We start from the raw sequence: 17,415 nt of genomic DNA on the forward strand, positions 1-17,415 counted from the left end.
CAAAAAAATTGCAAACGTTTTAAAATAACACATTCATGTGTCTTAAGGACATTTTAAGTCATTTCCCCATGGACAATGTTTTCTAAGTGGCACAAAAGAGGTATACACCTATCATAAATCTGTCCCTAGCATTTTAAATGATTAATTCAGGATGACAATAAGATGTGGCCTATCCAGAGGTTTGTTTAAGGTGAGGCCTACTCAGGATTGCAGATTAAAGTTACGCTTGATGAAGAATACAGAGGAGATAATTTATTGTAAAGGCCTACCAATGAAGTAAGTGATTTCTACTTCATTGCACCAGTCATCATAAATGTATCCGTAAGCTTCTTATCTTGTTAGACATCAACCGCCATATGTATCATATAACTATTTTGCATTTCCAAAAAAGCGAATTTTAAGGAATAAATAGCGATTCTTTACCATTCCAAATTTGCTTTGAGAAAATAGCTAATTGCAAATTACCCATTCATTTCCATGGGCTAGGAGGCTCATATAAATGAAGGTGCAATTTGCGATTAACAATTTGCTCATCACAAATTAGGAATTTATTCCAAAGGTGCAGGGGTGTCTCAAGAACACCCTGCTGCAACCCTGAAAAAGAAATTTGGGGGCATATGGCGCACATAAATTTTAACAACATTCCTTTACCTCAGCAACGATTTTCAAATCATAACTTCAAAACACTACACATGGGAAAATTACTTAAATTGTCCTTAAGACACATAAAAGCGTTTTTTGATTGGCTTTCCTGCATGGTAGGGTCACTTTTAACATGGCTATGTAACACAAACATTCAAAATCAAAATTTTCCATGCACAGGTGGGAGCATATTTACAAGCAATTTGCGCCACAAAGAAAGGTCTTACATTAAAATGGGAAAAATAACATCAGGGACAGTCAATTGCCTTATAAAGAACCATACACCATTATGTCCTTCTCATGAATTTAAAAACAATTCCTTTTTCCCAAAAACGATTTTCAAATCATAATTTCAAAACACTGCACATGAGAAAATGACTTAAAATGTCATTGAAACACATGAAAGCGTTTTTTGATTGGCTTTCCTGCATGGTTGGGTCACTTTTATCATGGCTATGTAACACAAACATTCAAAATTAAAATTTTCATGCACATGTAAGAGCATATTTACAAGCAATTTGCGCCACAGAGAAAGGTCTTACACTAAAATGAGAAAAATAACATCAGGAACAGTCAATTGCCTTATAAAGAACCATACACCATTATGTCCTTGTCATGATTTTATAAACAATTCCTTTTCCCCAAAAACGATTTTAAAATCATAATTTCTAAACACTGCACATGGGAAAATGACTTAAAATGTCATTAAAACACATGAAAGCGTTTTTTGATTGCCTTCCCAGCATGGTTTAGTCACTTTTAACATGGCTATTTAACACAAACATTCAAAATCTAAATTTTCCATGCACATGTGAGAGCATATTTACAAGCAATTTGCGCCACAGAGAAAGGTCTTACACTAAAATGAGAAAAATAACATCAGGGACAGTCAATTGCCTTATAAAGAACCATACACCATTATATCCTTGTCATGAATTTAAAAACAATTCCTTTTCCTCAAAAACGATTTTCAAATCATAATTTCTAAACACTGCACATCAGAAAATGACTTAAAATGTCATTAAAACACATGAAATCATTTTTTGATTGGCTTTCCAGCATGGTTGCGTCACTTTTAACATGGCTATGTAACACAAACATTCAAAATCAAAATTTTCCATGCACATGTGAGAGCATATTTACAAGCAATTTGCGCCACATAAATCATAATTTTCTCCTTAAAGCACACTATTCTCTATCTAAAGTAAAGAAATATTTTCTCACCTTAGCAAATACTTTCAGTTTGAAAACAGTCTAAGAAACACACCAATTTGTCTTCAGCAGAGCAAAAGGTATGCACTCCAGAGTCTGCAGCTATCAAAAGCACAGAAATGCTGTAATTCTTCACACATATTTCTCATGTCACCCAATCAAAACTCTTCCCTCACTTTTTTTCAAATGAAAACCCTTCCCCCTCTGCCCTTTCTGCCTATTTTCCATAGCAACCACCTCTTGGAGAAACTCTGGTGTTTGCAAGTTCACACAACAATGTTGCAATTGAACTCTGAACTCTCAGTGCACCTGCATATCCAGTGCTTTCTTTCATTTAATGATTTTTTATTGACCACTCAAAATACATCTTTCAAACAACACATCTGTACACCCTAACTTTCTGTTTTCATCAATCAAAATCCACCAATCACTGTTACTACTTCATGAACACAGAAACTCCACAGTTTTTTTCATTTCAAACTCTCATTTTTTCAACTGCCATTTCATTGCCACACTTCATCTGACTGCAGGAGAACCTTCTCTCACCATGTTTTCTGTCTGGATTGTTGGTCATAGTTATATTCACTGGGCTCAAAGGTACGTTGAAAGCAGGAATTTACCTAACCTCAATTTACAAGATGTGGAAATTAAGTGGTTTGGCCACAGAGGATTAAAATGTCACCAATTGATACCATTGGTGAAAACCTTTATGCATTTGCCAAAACCTGACCTGTTAATTGTGCACTGTGGAGGTAATGACTTGGGCACTTTGACTGGTGTAGGTCTGGAAATGCTTTTAAAGGACACCTTTGAGCAATTAATGGCACTTTTTCCTCAGACTGCCTTGGTATATTCAAATATATGCCAAAGACAGAAATGGAGGTGGTCAAACCAATTTTGTCCACAAATTGAGAAGTCGAGGAAGCATGTAAACAAATCTGTTTCAGCTTACATGAGAGACCATGGAATGGGCTCCCTGTACAACAATAACTTGCGTTACTACATGCAAGATATCTACAGAGGAGATGGAGTTCACTTCTCAGATGAGGGCAACAGAGTTTTCACTCTGAATTTAAGAATGTGCATTGGTACCTACTTATAAGTACCTAAATGTACCATAAACCCAAAAGCTCTTCTCAGAGCTACCCTACATCTAATCACTCACAATTATTATTTTACTCTAACTTTTTTCACTAATTTTCAACAAAGTACGCTCCCGGGGGCGCTACCCGGTACGCGTACCGGGAGCTAACCTCGCGAAATTTTTAAAAAAAATGTTTTTTTTTCGCCCATATAAACCTCCTCAGCCACCCTCAGAAAACCTAGGGGGTCAAGATAAGTCTACCGTGCCCCCTTCTACCCATTCTGAACATTATTTGCCCTCCATCTTGTATCTTAATTCGACCGAAACACAAAATGGTGGACTCCCGGAACGCTTAAGGTACGCGAACCGGGGCGCTCAACGGTTCGCGTACCGGGTCGCTCCCTGGGAAGCGCACCATCAAAAAAGGTGGGAAAGTAGTTCACAGAAAAGCCACTTGAGACAATTTCACCAAATATAGATTAGCTCATACTACATACCAATCCCTACCATTTTCACAAATTTGATTGGAATTCCATTTAGCCATTTAGCCTGTAGACCTCTCTAAATACCGTGAGGTAAATTACTTCACAAAACACATCTGAAATGTTGGAATTGACAACCAATTAAAATGTTACTTTCATTTTCTACTTTTTTTACCTGACATTTGATTGGTTATGTACCCGAATATATATAAAGGAAGAGAAGGAAACACAGCCATTTTGACTACTACTTCCTGGTGTACATTTCAATAGGATTTTCATTAATAACTTCAACTTCTTTTTAAAGGTAAGTTGTTATTTTTAAAACTGAAGTATATTGTGCACTTTAAGTTAATATGGCAAACTTTTTCTGTTAGTTATATACTATCCCTCTGTAGTACTTATAAATTTAGATACACTTTTTTATATTCCTACTTCCACTCTGATACTATACACTGCCCAAAGATAAATTCTCTGTTAAAAACTGCCTATCTAAAATTAATCCCAACAGTGCCCTACCTCTACTAATATATATTTTTTTATGCAAATTTCAGGGAAAATGGAAAGTGAACAAAACATTTCATTTGAAATTGTCCTTCCAGAGTCCAACACAGAAATCATTGATCCAAATGAGATTGAATTTATGGATGAAACTTGGGACCAAGAACTACTGCAATGTGTACAAGCAGTAGATAACCTCCTTGCAAATGAGGACATTTTACAACCTCAGAGACTACAATCTATATTCCATGATTATTATGAAATTTCTGACAATGAAATGTTAGAAAGTTTAATAAATTATGAAACACAATAAAAAAAGCTTAAAAAATTAAAAAAAATAAAAAATAATCAACAAAACCAACAATCAATTAACATACAGCATTTGAAAAGTCTATCATTTATTTTTCATTGTGGTACGCTCCCCAGAACGCTTCCCGGTTCGCGTACCGGGCGCTAACCACGAAAAAAAACAAAAAACAAATTTTTTTTTTTTTGCTTCGCGGGGCCCCTTTAAAACCTCCACATTAAACCTAGGGGGTCAGCGAGGATCTACTATGCCCCCTTATAGTTATTTCCCCCTTTGTTTTGGCCTCCTCTTGTCTCTCGATCCTACCGAGAGACAAGATGGCGGCCGCTCCGGACTGTTTAGAATGTTGACAGACACCGGAAAGCCAATCAGCTTCGCTACGCGAAGTTCCGATACGCTTAAAGTCCGCGAACCAGAGCGCTGCCCGGTCCGCTGTTACAGATATATATCTTTTTTTAAACGTTAATTTCTCAAAATCCACTGGAGCACATATATTGAGACCTACAAAAGGCACATCGGGCTACCAGTCCCTACAATTTTGCCAAGTTTCGTGCAAATCCATTCAGCCGTTCGGGCTAAAAGTGAGGCTAACCGCCCTATGGAAAACTCAATGTTAAAAACACGTTTTGGGACCCCCCTTTTTTCTCGGTCCCCCCTGGACGAACCCCCCCCAAATTTTCAGGGGCTGCTCAGAAACAAAATGTTCCATTTTCCTGAAAATTTCAGCCAATTCCGTCCACAAACGCCAAAGTTATTAGACATAGAATTTTCAAAAATCCCATAGGGAAAAAATCCTAACTATATATACCTACTGGCGACCGCCAGTAGGTAATATATATATATATATATATATATATATATATATATATATACAAACACACACCTCCATGAGGAAGAATCAGAGGCTGCCACGGGGATACTGGAGGGAAAACAGTTTATTTCTGTTTAGGCATAATGCATTTCGGCCTGGCAAAAGGCCTTCCTCAGATGCCGTCTTGAATGTACTGGCGACTATATATATCAAAACAAAACCCTTTCAGGCATAGAGTGACGCATAAATTATGCAAAAAAGAAGGAGAGAACTCTGGGTAGGTCTCAGTTTAGGTGGAAAGCAGCTCCTGTTGAAGCACTCTCAACACCAGCGACACTCTAGATCTGCTCACCTCAAATGTCTGTTTTTCTATCAAAGTTTTTAAGCATAGGATTAGCACAGTGCTATCCACGCCGAGATAGAAAATGACAAAGTCTTTTGCCATTTAAACAGCAAAGTCTTTAAGCATAGGACTAGTACAGTGCAGTCCTTGCCGAGCTGTAAAATAACAAAAGCCATTTATCACTCCAGGCACAATATTACAGCTTTGAATTGGTAAAATACCAATTCAAGCCAACCTGAAATGAGTAAAAGCAACCCCTGACATAGTGTTTCGCTCTAATTAGAGCTCTTCAGAGAGGTATAGCTTTGTCCAGACACAAGGGAGCACCCAGTATTAAGTCAAAACAAAACCCTTTCAGGCATAGAGTGACACATAAATTATGCAGAAAAAGGAGAGAACTCTGGGTAGGTCTCAGTTTAGGTGGAAAGCAGCTCCTGTTAGAGCACTCTCAACACCAGCGACACTCTAGATCTGCTCACCTCAAATGTCTGTTTTTCTATCAAAGTTTTTAAGCATAGGATTAGCACAGTGCTATCCACGCCGAGATAGAAAATTACAAAGTCTTTTGCCATTTAAACAGCAAAGTCTTTAAGCATAGGACTAGTACGGTGCAGTCCTTGCCGAGCTGTAAAATAACAAAAGCCGTTTATCACTCCAGGCACAATATTACAACTTTGAATTGGTAAAATAACAACTCAAGCCAACCTGAAATGAGTAAAAGCAATCCCTGACACAGTGTTTTGCTCTAATTAGAGCTCTTCAGAGAGGTATAGCTTTGTCCAGACACAAGGGAGCACCCAGTATTAAGTCAAAACAAAACCCTTTCAGGCATAGAGTGACGCATAAATTATGCAAAAAAGAAGGAGAGAACTCTGGGTAGGTCTCAGTTTAGGTGGAAAGCAGCTCCTGTTAGAGCACTCTCAACACCAGAGACACTCTAGATCTGCTCACCTCAAATGTCTGTTTTTCTATCAAAGTTTTTAAGCATAGGATTAGCATAGTGCTATCCACGCCGAAATAGAAAATGACAAAGTATTTTGCCATTTAAACAGCAAAGTCTTTAAGCATAGGACTAGTACAGTGCAGTCCTTGCCGAGCTGTAAAATAACAAAAGCCATTTATCACTCCAGGCACAATATTACAACTTTGAATTGGTAAAATACCAACTCAAGCCAACCTGAAATGAGTAAAAGCAACCCCTGACACAGTGTTTCGCTCTAATTAGAGCTCTTCAGAGAGGTATAGCTTTGTCCAGACACAAGGGAGCACCCAGTATTAAGTCAAAACAACACCCTTTCAGGCATAGAGTGACACATAAATTATGCAAAAAAGAAGGAGAGAACTCTGGGTAGGTCTCAGTTTAGGTGGAAAGCAGCTCCTGTTAGAGCACTCTCAACACCAGCGACACTCTAGATCTGCTCACCTCAAATGTCTGTTTTTCTATCAAAGTTTTTAAGCATAGGATTAGCACAGTGGTATCCACGCCGAGATAGAAAATGACAAAGTCTTTTGCCATTTAAACAGCAAAGTCTTTAAGCATAGGACTAGTACAGTGCAGTCCTTGCCGAGCTGTAAAATAACAAAAGCCATTTATCACTCCAGGCTCAATATTACTGCTTTGAATTGGTAAAATACCAATTCAAGCCAACCTGAAATGAGTAAAAGCAACCCCTGACATAGTGTTTCGCTCTAATTAGAGCTCTTCAGAGAGGTATAGCTTTGTCCAGACACAAGGGAGCACCCAGTATTAAGTCAAAACAAAACCCTTTCAGGCATAGAGTGACACATAAATTATGCAAAAAAAGAAGGAGAGAACTCTGGGTAGGTCTCAGTTTAGGTGGAAAGCAGCTCCTGTTAGAGCACTCTCAACACCAGCGACACTCTAGATCTGCTCACCTCAAATGTCTGTTTTTCTATCAAAGTTTTCAAGCATAGGATTAGCACAGTGCTATCCACGCCGAGATAGAAAATGACAAAGTCTTTTGCCATTTAAACAGCAAAGTCTTTAAGCATAGGACTAGTACAGTGCAGTCCTTGCCGAGCTGTAAAATAACAAAAGCCATTTATCACTCCAGACACAATATTACAGCTTTGAATTGGTAAAATACCAACTCAAGCCAACCTGAAATGAGTAAAAGCAACCCCTGACACAGTGTTTCGCTCTAATTAGAGCTCTTCAGAGAGGTATAGCTTTGTCCAGACACAAGGGAGCACCCAGTATTAAGTCAAAACAAAACCCTTTCAGGCATAGAGTGACACATAAATTATGCAAAAAAGAAGGAGAGAACTCTGGGTAGGTGTCAGTTTAGGTGGAAAGCAGCTCCTATTAGAGCACTCTCAACACCAGCGACACTCTAGATCTGCTCACCTCAAATGTCTGTTTTTCTATCAAAGTTTTTAAGCATAGGATTAGCACAGTGCTATCCACGCCGAGATAGAAAATGACAGAGTCTTTTGCCATTTAAACAGCAAAGTCTTTAAGCATAGGACTAGTACAGTGCAGTCCTTGCTGAGCTGTAAAATAACATAATCCATTTATCACTCCAGGCACAATATTACAACTTTGAATTGGTAAAATACCAACTCAAGCCAACCTGAAATGAGTAAAAGCAACCCCTGACACAGTGTTTCACTCTAATTAGAGCTCTTCAGAGAGGTATAGCTTTGTCCATACACAAGGGAGCACCCAGTATTAAGTCAAAACAACACCCTTTCAGGAATAGAGTGATGCATAAATTATGCAAAAAAGAAGGAGAGAACTCTGGGTAGGTCTCAGTTTAGGTGGAAAGCAGCTCCTGTTAGAGCACTCTCAACACCAGCGACACTCTAGATCTGCTCACCTCAAATGTCTGTTTTTCTATCAAAGTTTTTAAGCATAGGATTAGCACAGTGCTATCCACGCCGAGATAGAAAATGACAAAGTCTTTTGCCATTTAAACAGCAAAGTCTTTAAGCATAGGACTAGTACGGTGCAGTCCTTGCCGAGCTGTAAAATAACAAAAGCCGTTTATCACTCCAGGCACAATATTACAACTTTGAATTGGTAAAATAACAACTCAAGCCAACCTGAAATGAGTAAAAGCAATCCCTGACACAGTGTTTTGCTCTAATTAGAGCTCTTCAGAGAGGTATAGCTTTGTCCAGACACAAGGGAGCACCCAGTATTAAGTCAAAACAAAACCCTTTCAGGCATAGAGTGACGCATAAATTATGCAAAAAAGAAGGAGAGAACTCTGGGTAGGTCTCAGTTTAGGTGGAAAGCAGCTCCTGTTAGAGCACTCTCAACACCAGAGACACTCTAGATCTGCTCACCTCAAATGTCTGTTTTTCTACCAAAGTTTTTAAGCATAGGATTAGCATAGTGCTATCCACGCCGAAATAGAAAATGACAAAGTATTTTGCCATTTAAACAGCAAAGTCTTTAAGCATAGGACTAGTACAGTGCAGTCCTTGCCGAGCTGTAAAATAACAAAAGCCATTTATCACTCCAGGCACAATATTACAACTTTGAATTGGTAAAATACCAACTCAAGCCAACCTGAAATGAGTAAAAGCAACCCCTGACACAGTGTTTCGCTCTAATTAGAGCTCTTCAGAGAGGTATAGCTTTGTCCAGACACAAGGGAGCACCCAGTATTAAGTCAAAACAACACCCTTTCAGGCATAGAGTGACACATAAATTATGCAAAAAAGAAGGAGAGAACTCTGGGTAGGTCTCAGTTTAGGTGGAAAGCAGCTCCTGTTAGAGCACTCTCAACACCAGCGACACTCTAGATCTGCTCACCTCAAATGTCTGTTTTTCTATCAAAGTTTTTAAGCATAGGATTAGCACAGTGGTATCCACGCCGAGATAGAAAATGACAAAGTCTTTTGCCATTTAAATAGCAAAGTCTTTAAGCATAGGACTAGTACAGTGCAGTCCTTGCCGAGCTGTAAAATAACAAAAGCCATTTATCACTCCAGGCTCAATATTACTGCTTTGAATTGGTAAAATACCAATTCAAGCCAACCTGAAATGAGTAAAAGCAACCCCTGACATAGTGTTTCGCTCTAATTAGAGCTCTTCAGAGAGGTATAGCTTTGTCCAGACACAAGGGAGCACCCAGTATTAAGTCAAAACAAAACCCTTTCAGGCATAGAGTGACACATAAATTATGCAAAAAAGAAGGAGAGAACTCTGGGTAGGTCTCAGTTTAGGTGGAAAGCAGCTCCTGTTAGAGCACTCTCAACACCAGCGACACTCTAGATCTGCTCACCTCAAATGTCTGTTTTTCTATCAAAGTTTTCAAGCATAGGATTAGCACAGTGCTATCCACGCCGAGATAGAAAATGACAAAGTCTTTTGCCATTTAAACAGCAAAGTCTTTAAGCATAGGACTAGTACAGTGCAGTCCTTGCCGAGCTGTAAAATAACAAAAGCCATTTATCACTCCAGACACAATATTACAGCTTTGAATTGGTAAAATACCAACTCAAGCCAACCTGAAATGAGTAAAAGCAACCCCTGACACAGTGTTTCGCTCTAATTAGAGCTCTTCAGAGAGGTATAGCTTTGTCCAGACACAAGGGAGCACCCAGTATTAAGTCAAAACAAAACCCTTTCAGGCATAGAGTGACACATAAATTATGCAAAAAAGAAGGAGAGAACTCTGGGTAGGTGTCAGTTTAGGTGGAAAGCAGCTCCTATTAGAGCACTCTCAACACCAGCGACACTCTAGATCTGCTCACCTCAAATGTCTGTTTTTCTATCAAAGTTTTTAAGCATAGGATTAGCACAGTGCTATCCACGCCGAGATAGAAAATGACAGAGTCTTTTGCCATTTAAACAGCAAAGTCTTTAAGCATAGGACTAGTACAGTGCAGTCCTTGCTGAGCTGTAAAATAACATAATCCATTTATCACTCCAGGCACAATATTACAACTTTGAATTGGTAAAATACCAACTCAAGCCAACCTGAAATGAGTAAAAGCAACCCCTGACACAGTGTTTCACTCTAATTAGAGCTCTTCAGAGAGGTATAGCTTTGTCCATACACAAGGGAGCACCCAGTATTAAGTCAAAACAACACCCTTTCAGGAATAGAGTGATGCATAAATTATGCAAAAAAGAAGGAGAGAACTCTGGGTAGGTCTCAGTTTAGGTGGAAAGCAGCTCCTGTTAGAGCACTCTCAACACCAGCGACACTCTAGATCTGCTCACCTCAAATGTCTGTTTTTCTATCAAAGTTTTTAAGCATAGGATTAGCACAGTGCTATCCACGCCGAGATAGAAAATGACAAAGTCTTTTGCCATTTAAACAGCAAAGTCTTTAAGCATAGGACTAGTACAGTGCAGTCCTTGCCGAGCTGTAAAATAACAAAAGCCATTTATCACTCCAGGCAATATATTACAGCTTTGAATTGGTAAATTACCAACTCAAGCCAACCTGAGATGAGTAAAAGCAACCCCTGACACAGTGTTTCGCTCTAATTAGAGATCTTCAGAGAGGTATAGCTTTGTCCAGACACAAGGGAGCACCCAGTATTAAGTCAAAACAAAACCCTTTCAGGCATAGAGTGACGCATAAATTATGCAAAAAAGAAGGAGAGAACTCTGGGTAGGTCTCAGTTTAGGTGGAAAGCAGCTCCTGTTAGAGCACTCTCAACACCAGCGACACTCTAGATCTGCTCACCTCAAATGTCTGTTTTTCTATCAAAGTTTTTAAGCATAGGATTAGCACAGTGCCTTCCACGCCGAGATAGAAAATGACAAAGTCTTTTGCCATTTAAACAGCAAAGTCTTTAAGCATAGGACTAGTACAGTGCAGTCCTTGCCGAGCTGTAAAATAACAAAAGCTATTCATCACTCCAGACACAATATTACAGCTTTGAATTGGTAAAATACCAACTCAAACCAACCTAAAACGAGTAAAAGCAGCCCCTGACACAGTGTTTCGCTCTAAATAGAGCTCTTCAGAGAGGTATAGCTTTGTCCAGACACAAGGGAGCACCCAGTATTAAGTCAAAACAAAACCCTTTCAGGCATAGAGTGACGCATAAATTATGCAAAAAAGAAGGAGAGAGCTCTGGGTAGGTCTCAGTTTAGGTGGAAAGCAGCTCCTGTTAGAGCACTCTCAACACCAGCGACACTCTAGATCTGCTCACCTCAAATATCTGTTTTTCTATCAAAGTTTTTAAGCATAGGATTAGCACAGTGTCCTGCACACATGCTGTCTTCAAAACACATACAAACAGTGAGTCAGTCATTCATGCATCTGTGCCCTAAGTAATACCCCCACCAAACCATACAGACACTCATTCTGATACTCAAAAAACCAACTAATAACCCATATACACACTCATGTAGCTACTCACCAACCCATGCAGCCACTCATACACAAAGTGAGACACTGATACATATATTTAAATATTTAAACATTACTCGCTAATATATGTATTCATTAAGATACACTTAATAAGTCAGTTAACCAAACAATTTTACAAAAAAAAACATCCATTTAGACACTTATTTACCCATTTATCCTTCCATCGACCTTTAGATATACATATATAAAAAATATTTGTTTTTCAGAAAGACACACATTCACTGGATGATGCCATCAGTGATGTCATTTGAGATGTCATCAGTGATGTCATGAGTGATGTCACAGACCATGTCATGAGTGATGTAATATGTGACGTCATCAGCAGTGCATTGTGGGCGCGCGAGTTATAGTTAGCTGATCTAACTATAACGGGGGAATTTCAAAGGTTTTGTATGAGTGAAATGTCCAGCTAACTATAACATGTGTGAAACCTATGGTTTTTTCAATGAATTTGCAAGGTTTTTTAAATGCTAATTCCTAACTATAACATGTGTGAAACCTATGTTTTTTTCAGTGAATATATATATATAAATATAAATTGCTCACTTCCTCTGAAGCGTCGTGGCACTTCCACACTGGTGCACTGTAGGGTCAGAGGTCACCCTATAACTTTATACGATTGCTCACCAAGAGCACAGAAATGCGCGAGTGCACTCCATCCAGAGAGATGACGTTAATCCAAGAAAAAATTACCCTACGCGGTTTCGGCGGACAATTTTTACTTGGCCCACATGCTATTTTGAATAAAATCCTTATTTTCATCATGATTTTGGATTAACATCATCTCTCTGGATGGAGTGCACTCGCGCATTTCATATATATATATATATATATATATATATATATATATATATATATATATATATACATTATTAATGAGGTTGGTATACGTTTGCTGTTCCCATTACATCATTGCTGCATTCCATGTGCTTGTCTGGATCTTTTCAAAACTAAATACAATTTTGTTGACAAAGATGATGTCAGGCAACAGTACAATAAGATTAGTTCTACTGGCACTGTCCTTCGGCGTTTGATGGAAGAACATGAGTTTATAACTGACCATGAATGGAAGCGCTTGCTTAAGGCTGGCAAGTACTCCAGTTTTAACATTTTTTTGCCCTTGAGTGATGCTAGTTTGGTAAAAATCTAGTAAGAGAGGTATCTACTCCAGTCCTCAGACAGTGAGAATTCCAGCAGTTTGTCCACTAAATGGTGCCTATATGACTTGTGATGTATGTCAGACAAAATGCAGCATCAGGAACACTGCATAAAACTACGACCAACACGACAGCCATCAGCGGTAACATCACAGATGGCACAATACCTTACCGCATTACTGTCTGCGACTCTAGCTCGCGCACAAACATCACATGCAGAGGTACCTCATGTTCGGGATGTGCCACATGCTTAATTTTCAAATAAAGCACAATTATCGCATTACAAAACCGGAAGGTCGAAAAATTGTTGTTCATTGGGTAAAAAAAACTTGACCAGTTAGCCCATGACGATAAATGAGGCCGCAGGACCACTAACAGCAGAAAATGGGTCCTTTCATCCAAATCGTCTTCATCCTACTTAGGAGAGGCACTGACCGGCAGTAGCCCCTCTGTCTCCGGATCGCTGTGCAGCTCAGTGATGTCAACAGCACTAATGAAAATGGGGCTGATTAACTGCTTCTGTAGCATTCATCCCTAAGCTGCTTGAGGCCGAAGCAGATGTTTCTGCATTTTTAGGTCAACACAGTCTTAATTGAACATGATTTTTCATGAACCTCCCTAAATTCCGGTTAGTAGCGGTGCTTGCGATTTTACAGTTTGTACAAGTAATGTTGAAAATCCCATTAGAGTGTCATTTGTGACGGATTTCACATATTAACCCTTCTAATTGACGAACTGGCACGCCATTTTTAAGGAACTACCTTACATGTTTTACGTATTTTTATTACCCTGTATCAAACTACAGCAGTGATAAAAGGACAAATGATTCTGGTGCTAACTGGTTTAACAACTTTGAGACAAAATGTTAATTTCAGGCTTAAACACGAAGCGCGTAGGGTGGAAAGCAATTAAGCAGGAAGGGTTTAGTGGTGATGAAGTGACCGCAAACTTTTAGCTATTTGCAGAATGCATGCCTCTAAAACACGTAGCTGCTTTCCTATCTACATAGAGAATGCGGTCATGCCAGGCTGCCATGTTTCCTGGCTTTCGTATGAAGAATGACTTAATCTGTCAATCAATCAAATCACTTTATTCGGATACTTGATAAAGCATATCATAAAAGCACAGTTCATAATTTATACAACAGTTTTGCATACATGCTAGATAATTGGTTGTGAACTTACCCCTCACTTCCATTGAGTGTGCAGGGGCTAAATTACAAAATTGATAAAAATGCAAGGACATGCTTAACCAATTTGCTGTGACAGTCAATTCAATGTCCCCAGTAGCAGTAAACTGGTTTCCAACATCTGCAAATATCCCCTGAAGCTTCCTCTCTATATTTTATACTTGGCAAAACTTAGAAACTTTCGTTTCAAAGTCACAATCTTGCAAGTCATCCAGCTTTTCAAATATACGTATGAGAGCACACATTTTACTTAGACAGTCAAGTGGCCATCTGAGCTGTTCTACATTGAAATGAGAGAAAAATTGTTCAGAAACCTCTGGAATCAGCATCATTCAAATATCTTTTTACAAAATAGAAAGGCACAATTTGCAGCAAGGAGCTGTTCGCCATTGTGAATGAGTTATTCAACCCCACAGCCACTGGGAACAAAATCACCTCCCTTCCAAGAACTGTGTGATACCCTAACAGATTTTTTCACGACAAGATTTCAGACATCTATGAATATTTTTAACCCCAACCCCCCACCGCCAACAGTATTAGCCTGCTCACACCCATGAACACATAGCTCAAACAGCTGCTCACCCATTGGGACCCACTCCCAACCCAAGCCACAATCTCCATCATGAACTCTGTGCACAATGGAGCACTCATGGACTCCTGTTCCCACCACGTCCTCAGCCTTGGGAGCAAGATAATTGGCAATGAGCTCAAGAAAGTCCTGAACACCTCCATCACCTTTGCCTCCTTCCGTGAGTACTGGAAACATGCTGAAGTGAGTTCCTCCTGAAGAAGCCATCCACTAGCCCAGCAGAGCCAAAGAACTACCAGCCCATCTCCCTACTCCCGTTTCCAGAGAAGGTTCTCAAGAAGGCTATCAACCAGCAACTCACTGAACACCTGAAACACAGCAACCTATTGGACCCCTCTATATCCGGATTTCGGGCCAACCAGAGCACCAAGAAAGCTCTGATCGCAGCCAGTCGATAACATCAGAGCCCTCCTGGACCGCAGTGAAATGGCAGCCCTCATTCTCCTGGACTATCAGCCGCCTTCGGCACCCTCTACCATCACATCCTGATCAACAGGCTCCACCACATAAGAATCCAGGGAGAAGTCCTAAAGTGGATCACCTCATAACATACCGGAACAAACCAGATAATCCGTCTCCTCCCATTTACCTTGGAACCCAAGAAGGTCATCTGCTGCTTCCCCTAAGGATTATCCGTCAGCGCCACTCTCTTCAACACGTACATGACTCCACTGGCCAAACCGTCAGATCGCATGGGCTTAACATCATTTCCTATGCTGATGACACCCAGCTAATCCTCTCACTGTCAGAAGACCTCTCATTCACCAGAGCCAACTCCCACAGATATATGATGAACGTTGCCATCTGGATGAAGGACAACTTCCTCGCACTCAACATGGACAAAGCAAAGTCCTCAATTTTGGGAACTACACTTCGCCATGGAGTGTTGCATGTTGGTCTACTGAACTCAATCCATCCTCTACCATGCCAGACTATGCCCGCAACCTCAGAATCATCTTGGACAACAAGCTGTCCATGAAGAAACAGGTAAATACAGTCTCATCTGCTTGCTTCATCACCCTGCGCATGCTCCACAAGATATTCAGGTGGCTCCCAGCCAACATCAGAAGGACTGTCATACAGGCCCTCATCATCAGTAGACTGGACTACAGGAATACACTCTATGTTGGAATCAACATTCGCCTCCTAAAGAATCTACAGAAAATACAAAACACAGTGGCCGGACTAATTCTCAACCTCTCCAGATGAATCCATATTACACTTCACCTCAAGAAGCTACACTGGCTCCAGATCCAGAAGAGATGCCAGTTCAAGATGCCGACCTACGCATACAAAGTCCTGCACAACAGGGAACCAGCATACATCAACAAACGCATGACCTTTCATCAACTGACCAGAAACCTACAGTCCTTCTCCCTCTTCCTCGCAGCCACCCCTGAACCCACTGAGTCAACAGAAGAGGAGCTTCTTCTCACACCTGATGGCCACAGCTTCCCCTGTACCTCGGGACCGCCCCCTCACTACAGCAATTCAGGCAAGGACTCAAGACCTGGCTGTTCAAATGGACAGTTCACCACGAAGCAGCCAGCAGCTCCAGTGCCTCAAGAAAGTTGATTTGCCGAGCTTGACAAATCCTTGATTGATTGAGTTATTGATATGGCCCACATTTTTCATACACACACATCAGGATCCAAAGGAGGTGCATAAGGCAGAGCATAGTCATATCTACTGAGATTGTCTGCTGCTGGTGTCTTCCTCTGGATTGGTGCTCAAACAATCGCACCATGTGTAATGGACAGCCTTGGACAATGATGCAGAGGTGAGTGCCCGATGTCAAGGATTTGTTCTGAAAGCATACACTTCAAGCACAAAATACTATGCAAGGGTCAAGGTGAGCACAATCCTAAGCATATGTAGAGCAAGTGATAAGTGGTCACAAAATTTTAAGACAACAATTAAATTTTAGCAGAGTCAAATTGAAGATATCAATAAGTCTTCTTTTTCAGATAAGGTACACAATCAATTGTAGTCCATGAATGTTCATTTCTCCATTTATTCATAAGGCTTCACAGAAGATAATAAAAACAGTCAACAAGAGCAGCCAACACATGTTTCGTCGGTACATCCAATCCGTACCATGACTTTTTCAAGGCTAAATAAACGAATAGGAGCGAGGTGGATCGTAGCCTCGCTCTTTAACCTGAGTATAAGAAGTCTCGTCTTGGACCTATATCATATAAGTGATGAGCACTGTACAATAATCCTCAATATAAAGGTTTGTGAAGTAGAAGGTATGTTTCTCGTGCAGGGGGACAGTTCCAACATGGACACTCAAAGTAAATGAGCTGTAGACGTAGAGTGGTCGAACTCCACCCAATGTGTAGACAGTCCCCAGTAAATGTGTGGCATCGGAGAAAGTCTAAAAGTATGTAGTTCGTTGTAAAGCAATAGGATGGCTAACGAGCACGCACTGCATGGCATTTTGCGATGCAGGGCGCCCTACGAAATTCATTTTATTAATTAAATTGTTTACTTACCTGCAATTATCCATATTCCGGTTTTTAGCACCCACCACCCTGCCCCTCCCCCGCCTGCCTTTCGGCCCCATCGGAACTCCCTCCACGGGCCGTGGCTGGCTACGGATAAGAAAACACCGTGAGTGGAAGTTCCCCTCTTCTCTGCTGGCATTGGCTCGGCTCAACAGGGGCTGAATGGCGGATTGGACAGGTGACTTGAAGTTGTTGGTTCCGCATTCCAGAGCCAGAATGCCGGGGG

This window comes from Lissotriton helveticus, chromosome 12 (genome assembly GCF_964261635.1).
Source record: "Lissotriton helveticus chromosome 12, aLisHel1.1, whole genome shotgun sequence".
In the NCBI taxonomy this organism is placed as follows: Eukaryota; Metazoa; Chordata; class Amphibia; order Caudata; family Salamandridae; genus Lissotriton; species Lissotriton helveticus.